Source organism: Schistocerca cancellata, chromosome 1 (assembly GCF_023864275.1).
Source record: "Schistocerca cancellata isolate TAMUIC-IGC-003103 chromosome 1, iqSchCanc2.1, whole genome shotgun sequence".
NCBI lineage: Eukaryota > Metazoa > Arthropoda > Insecta > Orthoptera > Acrididae > Schistocerca > Schistocerca cancellata.
In genome coordinates this window covers 786,195,910-786,213,374 of record NC_064626.1, presented here as the reverse complement: position 1 = coordinate 786,213,374, position 17,465 = coordinate 786,195,910, and the positions used below count along the sequence as shown (strand labels likewise).

The 17,465-nt window shown below is 41.7% G+C and overlaps 1 protein-coding gene across 1 annotated transcript in view; it reads left to right on the top strand.

The window, feature by feature from the left end:
* Positions 1–17,465, top strand: part of LOC126187476 (probable 3',5'-cyclic phosphodiesterase pde-5) — a 759,019-nt gene that overhangs the window by 464,201 nt on the left and 277,353 nt on the right. The gene's annotated exons all lie outside the window — the stretch shown is intronic.

Below are 17,465 nucleotides of genomic sequence, written 5' to 3'. Positions count from 1 at the left end.
CGGGATGGCTCCTTTAAAACAACACAGCTAATTCCTTTCTCATATATAGCTTCTAAAGACATCGTCGTCGACGGGACCTTCAATCCTGTTTCTCCTTTCTTTTTTCAAAATTCGCCAACAAAATCTATAAAGCTACATGAAGAAAACGGATACTATGAAGAATAACATAATTACTGAAGCAATGAAATGATACACCTTATAGGTATCTGAATTTCAGGATCACGACGCTCTTTGTTTGTCGTAAAAGGAAATATGAAGTTAAAATATTTCAGAAAAAATCTTCTTAACAATGAAAAGATACAGCACTAAGTACCTCGAATGTACCCATATGTTCCTGATCAGTCATCAGATTTTCGTCAGGTGAAATTGTAATCGATGTAGTGTCGATTAGAATGCTGGCTGAAACAATGTCTCAAATCACGTATATCCTGGAACGGCAACGACGTCTCTCAGAATCTGCTCCCGAAGTATGGCACAGAAGACGAAAATCAGTTGGAAGGCATCTGCACTTCAGATGCATGTGTTGTCATCATTAACTCACGTCATGAAAACGAAGAATGGCTTGAACACACAATAGGTATGAACCAAATACACTCCTGGAAATTGAAATAAGAACACCGTGAATTCATTGTCCCAGGAAGGGGAAACTTTATTGACACATTCCTGGGGTCAGATACATCACATGATCACACTGACAGAACTACAGGCACATAGACACAGGCAACAGAGCATGCACAATGTCGGCACTAGTACAGTGTATATCCATCTTTCGCAGCAATGCAGGCTGCTATTCTCCCATGGAGACGATCGTAGAGATGCTGGATGTAGTCCTGTGGAACGGCTTGCCATGCCATTCCCACCTGGCGCCTCAGTTGGACCAGCGTTCGTGCTGGACGTGCAGACCGCGTGAGACGACGCTTCATCCAGTCCCAAACATGCTCAATGGGGGACAGATCCGGAGATCTTGCTGGCCAGGGTAGTTGACTTACACCTTCTAGAGCACGTTGGGTGGCACGGGATACATGCGGACGTGCATTGTCCTGTTGGAACAGCAAGTTCCCTTGCCGGTCTAGGAATGGTAGAACGATGGGTTCGATGACGGTTTGGATGTACCGTGCACTATTCAGTGTCCCCTCGACGATCACCAGTGGTGTACGGCCAGTGTAGGAGATCGCTCCCCACACCATGATGCCGGGTGTTGGCCCTGTGTGCCTCGGTCGTATGCAGTCCTGATTGTGGCGCTCACCTGCACGGCGCCAAACACGCATACGACCATCATTGGCACCAAGGCAGAAGCGACTCTCATCGCTGAAGACGACACGTCTCCATTCGTCCCTCCATTCACGCCTGTCGCGACACCACTGGAGGCGGGCTGCACGATGTTGGGGCGTGAGCGGAAGACGGCCTAACGGTGTGCGGGACCGTAGCCCAGCTTCATGGAGACGGTTGCGAATGGTCCTCGCCGATACCCCAGGAGCAACAGTGTCCCTAATTTGCTGGGAAGTGGCGGTGCGGTCCCCTACGGCACTGTGTAGGATCCTACGGTCTTGGCGTGCATCCGTGCGTCGCTGCGGTCCGGTCCCAGGTCGACGGGCACGTGCACCTTCCGCCGACCACTGGCGACAGCATCGATGTACTGTGGAGACCTCACGCCCCACGTGTTGAGCAATTTGGCGGTACGTCCACCCGGCCTCCCGCATGCCCACTATACGTCCTCGCTCAAAGTCCGTCAACTGAGACCTCCATACCTCAACCAGTAAAAATGTAAACCTAACGGGATCAGACTGTTGTCCGTCTGACTTTCTGTCTATCCATCCGACTGTTAAAAACCCTTTTTCTCAGGAACGGGTAAACGTATGACGTTGAAACGCATCTCACGCACTAAGGTCCACGTCTCTTGTCGGTGTACAAAATTTAAGTTTCTAACGGTATACAATCAAACACACATTTTAATACCAGTAAAATCAGTCATCAAAACCAAGAGGGTACTTGCCGTTCACCTAGAATCATATAATTTGACAGGAATGAATCTTTCACAGTAGAACGTTTATTTGTCATTACATCACAGAATTTATTTTTTTTTATTTTTTTATTTTTTTTTTTTACTGTTTTCGACTCTCTGTCTGTCTGTTAAGTCCCCTTTTACTGAGGAACAGTTAGACGTTCAAGTTGAAATTTATATCACATATTAAGGTCTATAGTCCACTGGCGGTGTAAAATTTTAACCTTACAAGTCAATGCAATCAAAAATTACGGCCATTTATGTCACTTATTTTGACACTCGCAAACTCAGTCAACAAAATCTATAGGGTAAATTTAGTTTACTTCGAATCATGAAATTTGGCAAGAAGCAAGGTTCAACAGTACAAGTAAAGGAAAAAAAAATTAGAAAATTATAACGAAAGACTTGGAATTCCTGGGTCTGATATCTTGCCAGTATCGACATCGATAACCAGCAGCCAGCCAGGGTGGCCGAGCGATTCTAGGCGCTACAGTCTGGAACAACGCGACCGCTGCGGTCGCAGGTTCGAATCCTGACTCGGGCATGGATGTGTGTGATGTTCTTAGGTTAGTTAGGTTTAAGTAGTTCTAAGTTCTAGGGGACTGATGACCTTAGTAGTTAAGTCCCATAGTGCTCAGAGCCAATAAAGGCACGAGCACGGCACACTGTTCCGTTCATGCACGTAAACAGCATTATATTTCAAATTAGCTGAAATGTAAGGAAGGCTATTAGACTGTTAACGGCTATCGACGACGTAAATTTCTGTTGGAGACGGATAGGAAAGAAATCGGCCTTAGTCATTTTAGAGGAACTTCCCCATCATTCTTCTTCGAAGAAACGACCGAAATGTAAATTTTAATGCCCGGGTGAGTTTTACACACTGTTACAACTGGTTTAGCGAATAGAAATGCTGCTGAAAGCCATTTTACAATTCAAAGAGTCGCCACAGAAATAAAAGTTACGGGTTAAAGAATTTCTAGGTGATTGGGTCTGCCTGAATGGGAGCTTTCCGATGCCCCCCCCCCCCCCCGCCACCCAGCCTTTGCATATTAATACCTTCACTTTCTCCAGGATTGGTTTAATCAAACACTTTGTTGACAGTAAGAAAGCTGCATAAATGGTGCAAACGGCATAGGACAGAAAAGGGTGTAATCACAGAAGTACTGGATATGTGTAAGTATGTGTATACCGAGGATTACAATTTCTCTGCGTCTCTTTCTTGCTTAACCTAATGTTAATATGTCTTCCAGTGACTGATTTAAAGCTGCCTTGTGTTTCCAAAGTGTTGCGTGCCAAGCTTCATCGATCCAAGTTCACAGTTCATTGGTACTTACTGCCATGGAAGACTGATAGTGTAGTTGCCACGTCGTCTTAGGCCATTTATATGGAATCAGTGGCGTTCGTGCTTCAGTAGTAGGGAGAGGACTGAGTAGAAAAAGGAGGAGGAGAAGAAGAAGAAGTAGTGTTTACCGTGAACTGGCGTTATCTCGTTGGTGCGTGACGCCAGACCTCACTAGAGGGAAGATTTCAGATCCGCCCTTGAAATACCACCTGCTGTGACGCGCACTAGCAGCTCGATACAGTCGTGGTAGTTGTCGTGTGTGACGCTCTGTATAATTACGATCAACTTCTGTTTTGTACCGCTTCATTACGATGTTGTACATAGTTCTGCTATAGCCGAAGATGCAGGCATTGACAACAGCTAGTGTGGCATTCCTGTTTCGCTTATGTTTGATTAAAACGATAGAAATATACAGATTAACTGGCTACAAAACTGCTCAAAAAACGTTTTCACTACTTGTATATCTAGGAACGTGTGTGGGCTTGCATTCAAGGGAAATAATAAGCCTTATGAAACTAAGAAATAATTTCATTGTAAAATAAAAACGAATCAGTAACAAAAACATTCTCAAAAGTACACATCTTTTCCATATCGGCGATATTAAAATCTGCTGTTGGGTAACATTTAGTAGCGTGTTGATCCACCCCGTGGAATGCATGCTTAGGCTTTCCTTGGAATATAGTCCAAATAGTTGTTTCTGAAGCCTGTCTAACCCTTAGATGGCGGCTCTTCATGTGCTATATAGTGTGCGTGTATATGTGTGTGTATGTTTGTATGAAGAGTTCCTTTGACGGAGCACTTCATGTTTATGGTGGTCCCAAGCATGCTGAGTCGAATCAGCAGATACTGGAAGCCATTCCAATCGGTGGATTTTTGCCTCCTCGAGGAAGCTCGTGTACTGAAGTCTTGAAGACGAAGCCATCGCTGAATTACTCTCAGACTGGACAATAGGTTAGAGGATGCCACTTCATACTGTGCATCCCTCATATTAACTTCAATATCGATGAGAGACATCCAGCATCCGTGAAGGAGGCCCAAGTCACGTTTGATTCTCGTCCACGCCAACCCACTTGACTGAGAAGAACATTTGCAGCTAGCCGCCTTCGTAGTATTCTAAATGGGAGGCGCTAGATAAATCCTTTACTCGACAATGAAGACGACGGACGACGGCGATGGGAAATTTATAGTGTTGTTCATAATTGGCGCATAGAGGCCAAATCGATCGTATTTAGACGGATCAGTACTGTGTGGGTTGACACGGCCCTCTCAGTTACCTCCCAAAAGGCAGAACACACTTTTGGGTCGTTCTTCTCTATATACATGTGGATAGTCATTCGTACATTACTATCAACTACGAGATAGGCATCCGATGTTTTTCATTTCTTTTTTCCCCCTCACATTATTGACTGAAGTTCAGATGACGTCACAACGGTATACTCCAGTTTGGTGGATAATTTCTCGTGTTGACAACCGTTCTTGCCACAAAGTGATATGAGTACACGATCTAAGCTTGAAATGATCTCTCGACGCATTTTGACAGCCTGAGTACAGTACACAAACGACGGTGGCCCATTCAGGACTGGTACGCAGTGCTACTCTGAGGATGCTGGTTTACTTGTACTTGTGGTTGTACGTAATGGCTTCCTGTGCTCAAAGACAATTAAAGAAGAGGTTTCGGATCGAAACCCGAGCTACACAAGACACGACTGTGATGCTTACCTTCGTTTGAGCTCAGTAAGTTAGGCGTGTGCTACACAACGGGAGCAGCTACTCTTGTAGCACAACAGATACAGCTTGCATATGGGTCGTTAGGTTAGTGGAACACGTCACAAGGGTGAACGGAGAATTGACTCAGAATGCCATTCCTAACAAATGTTAGGCGTTATGACACAGATTTGTGTGTGTGTGTGTGTGGGGGGGGGGGGGGGGGGGTAGCTCTTGCACTATACGTCCTCAGTTATTTGTTGCTTATTTGCCAGCCTCTGCCTTTCTCTACAGTTCTCTACCCTCTATAACTCCCTCTAGCACCATGAAAGTATTTCTCAGATGATTCAACACATGTTCTGCCATCCTGTCCCTTTCTCTTGTCAGTGTCTTCCATATGTTTCTTTCTGCACTGATTCTGGAGAGAACGTCCTGATTCCTCATCTTACCCGTGCACATAATTTTCAACATCCTGCTCAGTGCCATATCTCAAACGCTTTGATTCTCTTCGTTTCTGGGTTTCCCAGAGACCATGATTCAATATCATACAATTGTGTTCCAAACGTTCATTTTCAGATTTTTTTTCTTAAATTCAGGCCGATGTTTGATATTGGTAGACATCTCTTGGCCAGCAATGCCCTCTTTGCCTGTGCTTGTCTGCTTTTTATGTCCTTACTCCGTCCGTCATGTACTGTTTTGCTTGCAAGGTAGCACTGTTCCTTAATTTCATCTTTCTTGGTTCCCAGTTTTGTAGTGAAGTGTACTATTAATCTTATTTCTGCTGCTCTCCATTACTTTCTTCTTTTTTCTGTTCACTGTCAATCAAAATTCTGTATTCACTAAAGTGCACATTCCATTCACCTGGTTTTGAAATTATTCTTAACTTTCACTAGGGTAGAACGACATGAGTCTATTGACTGGTATGATGCAGCCCGCCTCGAATTCGTCCCTCTAATCATTGATATCCTTTTGCGTTGAATTTTAATCCTACTCTTAAACCTTCCTTTTTTTCCGTAATGGCTTCTTCAATGCATAGACTGAATAACAGATGCAAGATAACATCTCTGTCTTATATCCTTTATATTCCGAGCACTAAATTCTTGGTCTTCCAATTCTTATTATTCCCTCTTGGTTCTTGTAGTCGCTTGGTTTCGACTTCCCCTAATGGTTTTAGAAATTCCAAAAGAAAATATTATGTATTCCTTCTGCATTATTTGATCACAAGTCTTGCAAAGCTCTACTAACCTCTGACAGTAATACTTCATACCATACGTCTTCCATGTCCACTCGCCCTTCTCTTTTATAATACCGGCATGTGTTTCATATACATTGTAGCGTGCAGTTGCTACGTCTGGAGAGCTGCAGTTCAAAGCGGTAGCGTTAGTTTAGCGCTCTTCATAGCCTTTCTTCAATCGAGGTAACTCTTCGCCGCATAATATCTAGATAGTCAACACATTCCCTATAACGCAACTCATTTCATTTCTCGGCTTAACAAACTGGATTACCATGTTGTCAACTAGAAGTGAGCTACGTAGAGTCATTTAGCATTTGACCTAAAAGTGCTTTGCAGCAGTCAGTATGGTTGTTTTGCAGGCTGGACTGGACTTGTGTAGTTGAAGACGCCTCATAACAACATCATAAATTGTTCATATTCGTTACATTAACTAAAAAGATCTCTTTGAACTCAGAGTGAAACATAGTACTCTGTTTCTGATATTAGTATAGTACGACACTAGAATTATTGATTTACCGCTACGCCTCTGTGAGACCATTCCTTGCTTTCCTCAAAAATGGTTCAAATGGCTTTGAGCACTATGGGACTTAACTTCTGAGGTCATCAGTCCCCTAGAACTTAGAACTACTTAAACGTAACTAACCTAAGAACATCACACACATCCATGCCCGAGGCAGGATTCGAACCTGCGACCGTAGCGGTCGCGCTGTTCCAGACTGTAGCTTGCTTTCCTCTGTATTCCTTCGAATCGTTGTAATTTTCATTCTCTAGCAATAAATATTAACCTCTAAATTAATTCCGCGGGTTCTTGTTGCATTCGCAAATAGAGTTTTTTCGACTAACACTTTCTTAGCGTTTTCACAGCAACTTAACTGGTTCTTTGCAACAATAGTAGGTCTTTCATGAATTGCCCTGATATCTTACTTTAAGCCTATAGTAACCTAAACATTGATGCAGTGTCCAAGAACAAATCACAACACAGGCATCCACAAAAATCAGTACCGCTGTACGGGGCAACACAGTGGTAAACATAATGGACCACCATTCGCCATGAGCGATGGTATGGGCTGTCTACCACTCTGATTTAGATTTTGCGTGGTTTCTATAAATTACTTCCAGCGAATTGGTAGATGTTTCTTTTCACAAGACAGTGTCTGAATTCCTTCTGCATCCTCGCCCATTCCCAGTTAATTCCCGTAGCTAATTGCTTTCACGCCTATTGAATACTGGATTCCATTCTTCTTTCTGTGAGTACCGCTAGGTACTTACACGTGTGATGGTGATGGGTGATACAACCAATAACAACAGGTCATTACAATAAAATGTCAATACAAACGGTGAAAACTATAGCGAGAAGTTCAAATTAAAAGAGCGCTAGCCGTACTCTTCTCAAAGTTGTTTGAGTATCTTCTGTAGAACACTATCTACGTAGGCCTCAAATGGTTCAAATGGCTGTGAGCACTATGGAACTTAACTTCTGAGGTCATCAGTCCCCTAGACTTAGATGTTCTTAAACCTAACTAACCTAAGGACATCAGACACATCCATGCCCGAGGGAGGATTCGAACCTGCGACCGTTACGGTCGCGCTGTTCCAGACTGTAGCGCCTAGAACCGCTCGGCCACCCCGGCCGGCTGGTAGACCTCAAGACAAAAGGTTTTGACATAGCGGGACTGTCTTGAAACCCCTCGTTAACGCATGAGGTGGTGTAAAGGGCGACGTCAGTGAACAGTGGATGACTTAAACGAGCGATTTGAAGTGATGACTTACGCTAACCTGTAGCAATCCGGTAGAAAGGTTCAGCGAATGCGTGGAGAACGTTATCTGCTATCATGTGTAGTGCTAACAGTGAAGTAGAGAGGAGGTGGTATTACGGGAGAGTAGTGTTTATCGTTGTTAGGGTGTGATCCCTTCATTTCATAAAAGAACATGTGCAATAATGTGATCATCTTTTCCAGTATTGTGTGCTGCGTACAGTAGAGGAACAGACTGGAGACGATAACTGTATCAGCATTACAGTTCCCTTGTCATAAAGCAGCACTGCTGAGGCAATGATTTGTGAACAAGAACATTCTTGAAACTGACTGGTCTTCCTAGAGTCTCGACCTGAACCCAATGGGAAACCTTTGGATGCGCTAGAACCTTGATTTCGCTCCAGACTCCAGTGTCCAGCATCGTTACCTTGGAACTTTGAACATCATTCAGAGGAAGCAGTCAGAGAAGGTACAAACGTGATAAATAAAATTATAACTACTGCAAATGGGCAATTTCGGTTTCTCTTGAAGACAATTAGAGCATACTATCGATCTATATTAGCATCAGTCGTAGGATATTGTGTAAGCGTTTGGGTTCATAGATTGCAGGTGGCGAAGCTAGCCTCAGTGGGAAGCGTTCAACGAGAAGTGCTACTAAGATTAACAGGCGCCTTCTGCACTACCCTAAAGGATGCTTTGTGAATAATTCTAGGAATCTGACCAACGGAGTCGAAAATCAGGAAAAGCGCAGCCCTTTACTGCTAAAAAAATTCAATAAAATGGAAGTAGAAAGAATGCGTGAAATTGAGGCCAATACGGAAAAGTTAATAAAATATCACATATTACAAATGGAGCAAAATAAATTGGACACCACAGGCACAGGCAGGGGAACATAATAATTTCATCCTGACATCAGGGAGAGACTAAAAATGAGATTTCTTAACTCTTCGAGTTCATTGGTACATTACTTGACTGTCCATTGCCTGTATGCTACGTATCTACACAAAATTAAAAGACAGATGAGCGACAGCTGCACCTGCGAATGTGTGGACACACCATAACACACTGTGGGACTAAGCGCTCAACGAAGATGCGACGGATAATGGCCTCGAATGGTCCTGAAACAGGACTAAGGAGCGAGTCCACCTGTCGCATCCTGGACGATACAGCAGCCGCATTATCCAGGAAGGCCTAGGAAGAATTAACGAGGCACTCAACCACACGACAGCATGCTGCCATTCCTGCTAGACAACATATTCTATGGATGGAGAGAAGACAACTGAGATCGGCGAACACCGAATGAAATAGTTTCTGAGGAATTTACACTGCGTTGGTGCATGTGGTCGTAGAAGTGTGGGCTTTAAGGCGTAACGATGATTGGTGGAATTGCTTGTTATAGTGGAAACGCTGCTGACGTGCTGCCCGGGACCAAGGAATCCAGCAGGCAATGGCTGTTGATCGGGGTAGTATGATGGGATCCAGTAGCGGAAACAACCGTCTACAGGTTAAATGCACCAAAGTAAATGAACAAACATAAATCTGATTCTGCAGTGCTTATAGTAGTTTAAGTAATTAGGTGACTGGTTAAGGGTTTTATTGTAGTTTTGTAGTAGTGTAAGTAGTTGCAGTATAAAGAAAATTAAGTTTCAAAAATAAATAGTTGATGTATAAATTTATTATTATCAAAAAATTTTGACTTGTGTGGCCTATTTTAGCTTTTCAGATAACAGGCTGTAATTTTGAAGAATAAATAAATAAATCATTACCTTGTCTGGTCTCGGCTCTTGAGGAAGTATGACCTGACATTCCTCCACAGAAATTCAGGCGCCTCATTGAAAGTTGCCCCAGCATACTTCAAGCCTTCATAAAGGCAAAGGGTGGACAGAATTCATATTAATGTTCGCTAATAGGTGTCTGGATACCTCTAGTCAAATACTGTATGTAGTTGGTAACGAACCTCATACACCATAGTTTCCAACTGATTATAAGTCCGTGGCCGACAGTTTATATCTGATATTGGAACTACTTGAGATAATGGGCGGCGCAGTAAACCTGGTTTGTTCTGCCAGGCGCTCCTTCCGCTTCGCATTTACGGCTTCCCGGGCACTGTGGCTGAGTGCGGACCTGGCCAACCTGCCTATTGGCCGCAGCAGAATCTGCATTTATATTGGCAGCCGCACACTGGAGGTGCGCGGAATTCCGAAGGGGCAAGCCTTTACATCGTTTTTTGTTTGTTTTCTTCCCCTTCCTGTCCGTGCAAACAAGTGAACTAAAGCCACTCGATATGTGGTGAGTAACTTCATAATATATAAAATGCTAACAATAAAGGACTCAGATATTTGCACGGAATTGAAAGGTTTACCACAGTGAAGACTTTCAACGTAGTAGTGAAAGTAAAAGAATAGTTACTTAAATTTATCAGTTCTACTGGAAATTTCTTGAAAATAAAACTTCCAAAATAGTAAAACTTTTCTATTACGACGGTGTTTCAAATTAAAATCTCAAAAGTTTCACAAAATTTCGAAAAATTGTGTGATGGTGTTGGTAGGTGTTTCTTGAGTTTCGGAAAGTGACCCACTGGTAGTAGAGTGACGCTACAACGCAGGATAAGGCAGCAGAGTCCACAGCAAGACAGCCGCCCCGCTGTCTGCATGCACTATGACTGTGGGGCGATCTGTGACGTGTTTTTTGTGTAGTGACAACGCCATACGGTAATTCGTATTACGAGTGGTATAGGAAGTTTAAAAGCGGTATACCTTCTGTAGAGGATGACCCAAGCCAAGCCAGGCTCACTGCTTAGTGACTGACCATAACATTGCGTTAGTGGGAAATATTGTAAAGAAGAGCGAGCAGACACATAACGCTGAACGAAATAGCCACAGGTTTGAAGTGTAGTATTTGTTCATCGCAGAATATTGTTCACAATGTACTACATTTCAATAAGGTGTATGCAAGATGGGTGCCACGTCAGTTGACTGACGACTTGAAAGACCGTCACGTCAATGCCTGTGTAGAACTTTTGCATCGATTCCAAGTCGAAGGTGATGCATTTCGGGGAGAAATGATTACACATTATGTGATTTGGGTCGACTATCACCAAACAGAAACGAAAAGATCAAGCAAGGAATGGCGCTACATATCATAACAGAAACAAAAAATATTCCGCACTCAGTCACCTGCTGGAAAAGTTATTCTCTTCTGAGATCCAATTGGCGTAATTTTGGTGCGTTACATGGACTGAGGGCTGACGGTAACCAGTATTTCTCATTCAGACCTGCTGAACAATCAGCTTCGCCCTGAACTCAGGAGTAAACGACGCGGAAACCTGACTTGAGGAGTATTGCTACAGCATGACAACACCCGTCCGTATTCAGCCTGTAACACAATTGAGACTATTCAGAAAATTAAATTTGAATGTGTCGTGTATTTTCCTTATTCAGCAGACCTCGCTCCTACTGACTTTCAGCTATTCGTTGCACTCAAAGGAGCAATGGCAGACTGGCATGTCAGAAATGACGAAGAGGTGAAACGACGATGCACGACTGGCTACGCACACAATTTTTTCATCGTGGTACCTATGCACTTTTGAAGTGAGTAATATGCGCATTCAACGTCAGGGAGACTTGCGAAGTCCGAAATATGCGTGTTCAACGTCAGGGAGACTACATCGAAAAATGACATAAAAGTTTTTCATTCATTATTACGATTAAAAGTATTGTCATATTTTTGAGGTTATCATTTGAATCAACCACGCAATTAATAAGGAAATGTTAACCAATCACGAATGATTATTTTTTCAGTGTTCACTGAATAAATGTCGTAATTGTATCCAAACGAGTCCATATTGATAGCCATGTATATTAAGAGGGAGCAATAGTATGATATTCGAAGCTGGCAGCTTACGCTGTTTATGTGGTATTTTTATGGGCTGAGAATAGTCTTTCTGAATCCACAGAGATGCCAAAAAGACGTTACCGTAGGAGATAATACAGTGAAAGTACATGTGGGAACATGCTTTCACGTTTCAGCGCCAGTGGGAGTGAAAATGCATTATTCCTGCAGTGACATGGAGCATTGGACTATGTGGAGGTGATGGCCTAAATATGAAATGAATGGTGTAGGATACGTCAGTAGATCTGCTAGCAGAAAGTGAAAAGAGTGAAGGGTGGAAGGCGTCAGAAATATCTCACTATACACATCCTTGTAGTTGATGGGTAATGACAATTTTTCACCTTAAAATTTGAACTTGGGAAGACTCTGTGTAAGAGTTAAATAAACGGAGACTTGAAATTCGACATGTGGGAAAGGTGGCTAAGTGAAACCAACTTACTTCGTCAGAATTTTATGCATGCGCAGAGGGTGGGAGTTTTATTAAACTAAAGTGAATGAGTTGTTTATTTTGTTTCCAAGATTTCTAGAAATTTTAAGTAATTAATGAAAAGTGATTAAACAATGCACATGTTAAGGTAGATAATGTTAATGCAAGAGGTTACAAACTATCTTTAATCAATTTTTCATTAATTCTTTACATATCAAGTTATGGAAGCTGGCAATTATGGTTCTTATGGCGTTTTCAGTAGAGTACTAAGGATTTATACCTATATAATAAGCCCAGTCCTATCCATATTATGTAATGTATCACTAACTCACGGCATTTTCCTAGAGAGTCCGAAATATGCCATTGTTAAACCCCTCTTTAAGGAAGGTGGTAAGAGATATGAAAATAACTGTATCACAGCTGACATTATTTTCCAAAACTTTTTTTTAGAAAGTGGTGTATTGTAGAATAGTATCTCACCTTACAAACGACAATACCCTCAGCAAATTACAGTTTGGGTTTCAGAAGGGTTGGTCTACTGAGAATGTCATTTACATGTTCACTTACCAGATTTTACAAACATTAAATAATAAAGTAGTTCCAGTTCGTATTTTCTCCAACCTATCTAAAGCATTTGACTGTGTGAATCACAGTATTCTGCTAGCTAAACTGAAGTGTTACGGGACTGATCGTACAGCCAACCAGTGGATAATGTCATATCTAATCAAAAGAATTCAGAAAGTTGTACTTAGTAATTCAACCAATATAGTCAGAGGACCTAATTCTCACTGGAGAGGGATCATGTATGGGGTTCCCCAAGGTCCACTATTGTTCCTTATACATGTAATTGATCTTCTGTCTAATACACAACATGCAGAATTAGATCTTTTTGCAGATGACACTAGTACTATAATCAGTCTAAGCACACATACAGAAAAAGACGAAATGGAAAATAAAGTTCTTGATTGGTTTTTCTGCTAATGGACTCACAGCATATTCAGTTTGCACATCTAGAGGTACTACGCTAATGGAAAGTGTAACATGTGGTGAGGAAATAATAAGTAGAACAGAAACTTCAAAATTCTTAGGTGTCCATAGTGATGACAATGTAACAGGAGAAAGCACATTTTTGGAAATACTAAAACACGTTATTCCAGCCACATTTATAATTAAAATTATTGCAAACCTCAGGGAGAGATAAATGAGTAAGGTGACTTATTTTACATATTTTAATTCAGTAATGTCATATAGAATTTTGTTCAGGAGTAACATTTCTTTAAGAAAGGAAATCTTTATTGTGCGATAACGTGTTGTAAGAATAATATATGGTGGTCATCCATGATCATCTTGCTTCACAGTATATTTATTCCCTCATTGAGGTTTTTTGTAAATAATCCAATACAGTACAAATGAAACAATGTGGTACGTAATTACAGTACCAGAAGGAAGAATGACATTCATTACCCCACATTAAGGTTTTCTTTAACACAAAAAATGAGTGTGCAATGCTGCAACAAAAATTTTTGGTCACCTACCCAGTAATAAAAAAAAGTCTGACAGACAGCAAAGTAAAATCTCAAAATAAACTGAGAAAGTTTTTTCTTAACAAGTCCTTCTATTCCACTGAAGAATTTCTGTTACACTAATGTGTAAAATGTGGTTGGTAGGAATTACTAACTCACTTCTGGATATCTTTTTTCTTTTTGTAGTAAATAAAAAAACTTACACTCATGCTCATAAATTAAGGATAATTGCATAATGTGGTGGCACACAACGTGGAACTACACAAAACTGGCACTAATAGCCCAGGCACAAAGGGAACACACACTACCCAGATCTGTAAGTCCACGGTATTGGTGATAACTTGAGAAAACCGTCCCAAAACACATGTGCTACAAAATGCCACTGTTTCCTGCGCAGGTACACCGACATCAATATGGGATATGATCACCATGCACACATACAAAGGCCACACAACTGGTTGGCATACTCTGAATCAGGTGGTCGAGCAGCTGCTGGGGTATAGCCTCCCATTCATGCACCAGTGCCTGTCGGAGCTCCTGAAGTGTCGTAAGGATTTGAAGGCGTGCAGCGCTACGTCGACAGAGAGCATCCCAGACGTGCTCGATGGGGTTTAGGTCTGGAGAACAGGCAGGCCACTCCATTCGCCTGATATCTTCTGTTTCAAGGTACTCCTCCACGATGGCAGCTCGGTGGGGCCGTGCGTTATCATCCATCAGGAGGTAGGTGTGTCCCACAGCACCCGTGAAAAGACGGACATACTGGTGCAAAATCCATCCCGATACACCTGACCAGTTACAGTTCTTCTGTCAAAGACATGCGGGGGTGTACGTGCACCCATCCCACACCATCAGACCATGACCTCTATACATGTCCCTTGCAAGGACAGTAAGGGGTTAGTATCTGGTTGCTGGTTCACGCCAGATGAAAACCAGGCGAGAAAGACTGTTCAGATTATACCTGAACTCGTCCGTGAACATAACCTGGGACCACTGTTCCAATGACCATGTATTGCGTTCTTGACGCCAGGCTTTACAGGCTCTCCTGTGACCAGGGGTCAGTGGAATGCTCCTTGCAGGTCTCTGGGCGAATAAACCATGTCTGTTCAGTCATCTGTAGGCTGTGTCTCAGGAGACAACTGTTCCAGTGGCTGCGGTAAAGTCCCAAGCAAGGCTACCTGCAGTACTCCGTGGCCATCTGCGGTCACTGATTGTGATTTATGGGTCTTCTTGTGGTGTTGTACATTGTGGACGTCCCGTACTGTAGCGCCTGAACACGTTTTCTGTCTGCTGGAATCGTTGCCATAATTTTGAGATCACACTTTGTGACAGAGGGCCCATCCTACGACCTGCTGTTTTTCACCAGCCTCCAGTCGCCCTAGTATTCTACCCCTCATAACGTCATCAATATGTGTTCTTTGAGCGGTTTTCAACACACAGTCACCATTAGCACGTCTGGGAACATCTGAACACTTACTCACTGCACCGTACTTTGACATGCACCAACATATCTCTGCATATGTGGACTGCTGCCAGCGCCACCGTGCGACGACCGCAGGCCAAATGCACCGCACGGTCATACCCTGAGGTGACTTAAACCCGCAAACCACTCACCAGAGCGTTTCTTTTTTTGCTTTGTATCAGCATTATCCTTAATTTATGAGCATGAGTGTAGAAATGTTCAGAATATAACCATATGTACAAATTACTCTGCAATGTGAATGCAACATGACTAATTTCACATCATTACAATCTATTGTGCAAAATGATCCATGGAACATGTAACTAACTAGCTAAAATTACAGCACGCAATCCCTATTGCGTGTTGTAGAAATTTTGATGTCTTATAGTGATGTCTCCTAGATAGAAATTATTTTCTGGAGTTTTAATGCAAAACTTGTAAATAAATCTTACAGTAAAGCACGAAGTGCTTACAGTTATCAGCTATGAATTCTCATACACAGGCAGATCATGATACTGTGTTAGATATTTTAGTTGAACTAGCATAAGATAGGAAAAAAGAATTCATTTGTGTCATCTGATAAATAGATTGACACATTGCAATGATGCACAAACTAGACAGATTCTACATGTTATATTTCAGTTTAGAAATCCTTAAAGGAAATAGTGAAACTGAATAATGACAAATTAACAACAAATTTTAGAGTATTTTCGTGGTATAAACAGCACATTACTATATTCAAATAACTTGTAAAAACAACATGAGAATGTACATCGTGTCTGATAGTGACAGATTAGTAGCACAGAAGAAAATATCTATGGAATGTTCTTGAAGAAAAGACACTGTAGTGGACCTTGGTTGTGACATTATTTCTGTATATCAGAATTGATAAGTTATGGAAGTTAGTTCAGTAGATGCTTAGTAATGGCTTTTTTATCAATAGATTATCAAATTGATGCAAACAATTTGTACGTGAAATGAAAAATAACAAAAATCGCTAATATCTTCGAAAATGAAAGTTTTTGTACGTCTGATTACATTATGAGTAGGACAGTAAATAGTTTTAGTTCTATAATATATAATGTAAATAGTTATATGTATTATTAATTATGGATATTGTCTTATAAACATTAAAATGTATCATTATTGAGCCTTTCTACAGGAAAATGTCTGCACTGATAGCATTAACTGCTAGCCAGTCCCTCATCTGTCACACGTTCCTAAATTTTGAGATGATTGTAGTCACCAGCCTTTAACATAATGCGATACTACATTAACCACAGACTGAATTTCAAAAGGCCAGTTCTATGGCGCGAGCGATTTACACATTGGCCAAGCACATAATGAAAATTTTGAACGCTAAAATTAACCATCTGAGCTCTTGTCTATTCTGACAGTCTTAGCATGCTATTAAAGAAGCGCATTAGTAGAATACACTGCCCACCATTTGGGTTTATTCAGGGCTTTTATCCATTTGGCCCTTTAAAGTGCATGTAGAACTGCTAGTCAGCTTTACTCTTCAAGTTGTTCTTATCTTCCCAAGATTTCTTCAGTCTCTCTCACTTTGGGACTGTCGATTTGCAGTAGCCATGACTTTTCAAGCAACACACTCATTCCACCAAATTATTAGGGACTGGATTCCGGTTTTCTGTCTATATTAAGTCCACATAGTTGCCAGTAGGTCGACAGCGATATTTAGCGTATAGACTGGATGTAATGGCTTGGTTTGTTGAGTCTAGATTATGATGTGTCAGCTGTGAGACGTTGATTTGGCGTAGGTACCTGTAAAATTCTGACTAGAATGAAACTAAAGCTTTGTCATGAAACACTGTCCTTCTAAGCTTTTGAGAATCAAAATAACATTTTGGGCCTTCGTTCCGAATATTTTCATCAATAGCTGTCGTCCTATTTTCGAACTGGCATTGACATTGATGGTTAATGGTGTGTGCTGCTGACAAAACAACTGGTATAGAAGGATAGTGAAATTTTGTTGGGGATATTCCTGAAGATCCTGGTGGCTTAAAGCAACATTTCTACACAGATTCTTTGTTATTGTCAGAGAATTAGAACTGTTGTTATGTCACCAATCTAGGCGAGATACATTATATTAACTCTTTTACTTTTTGTTC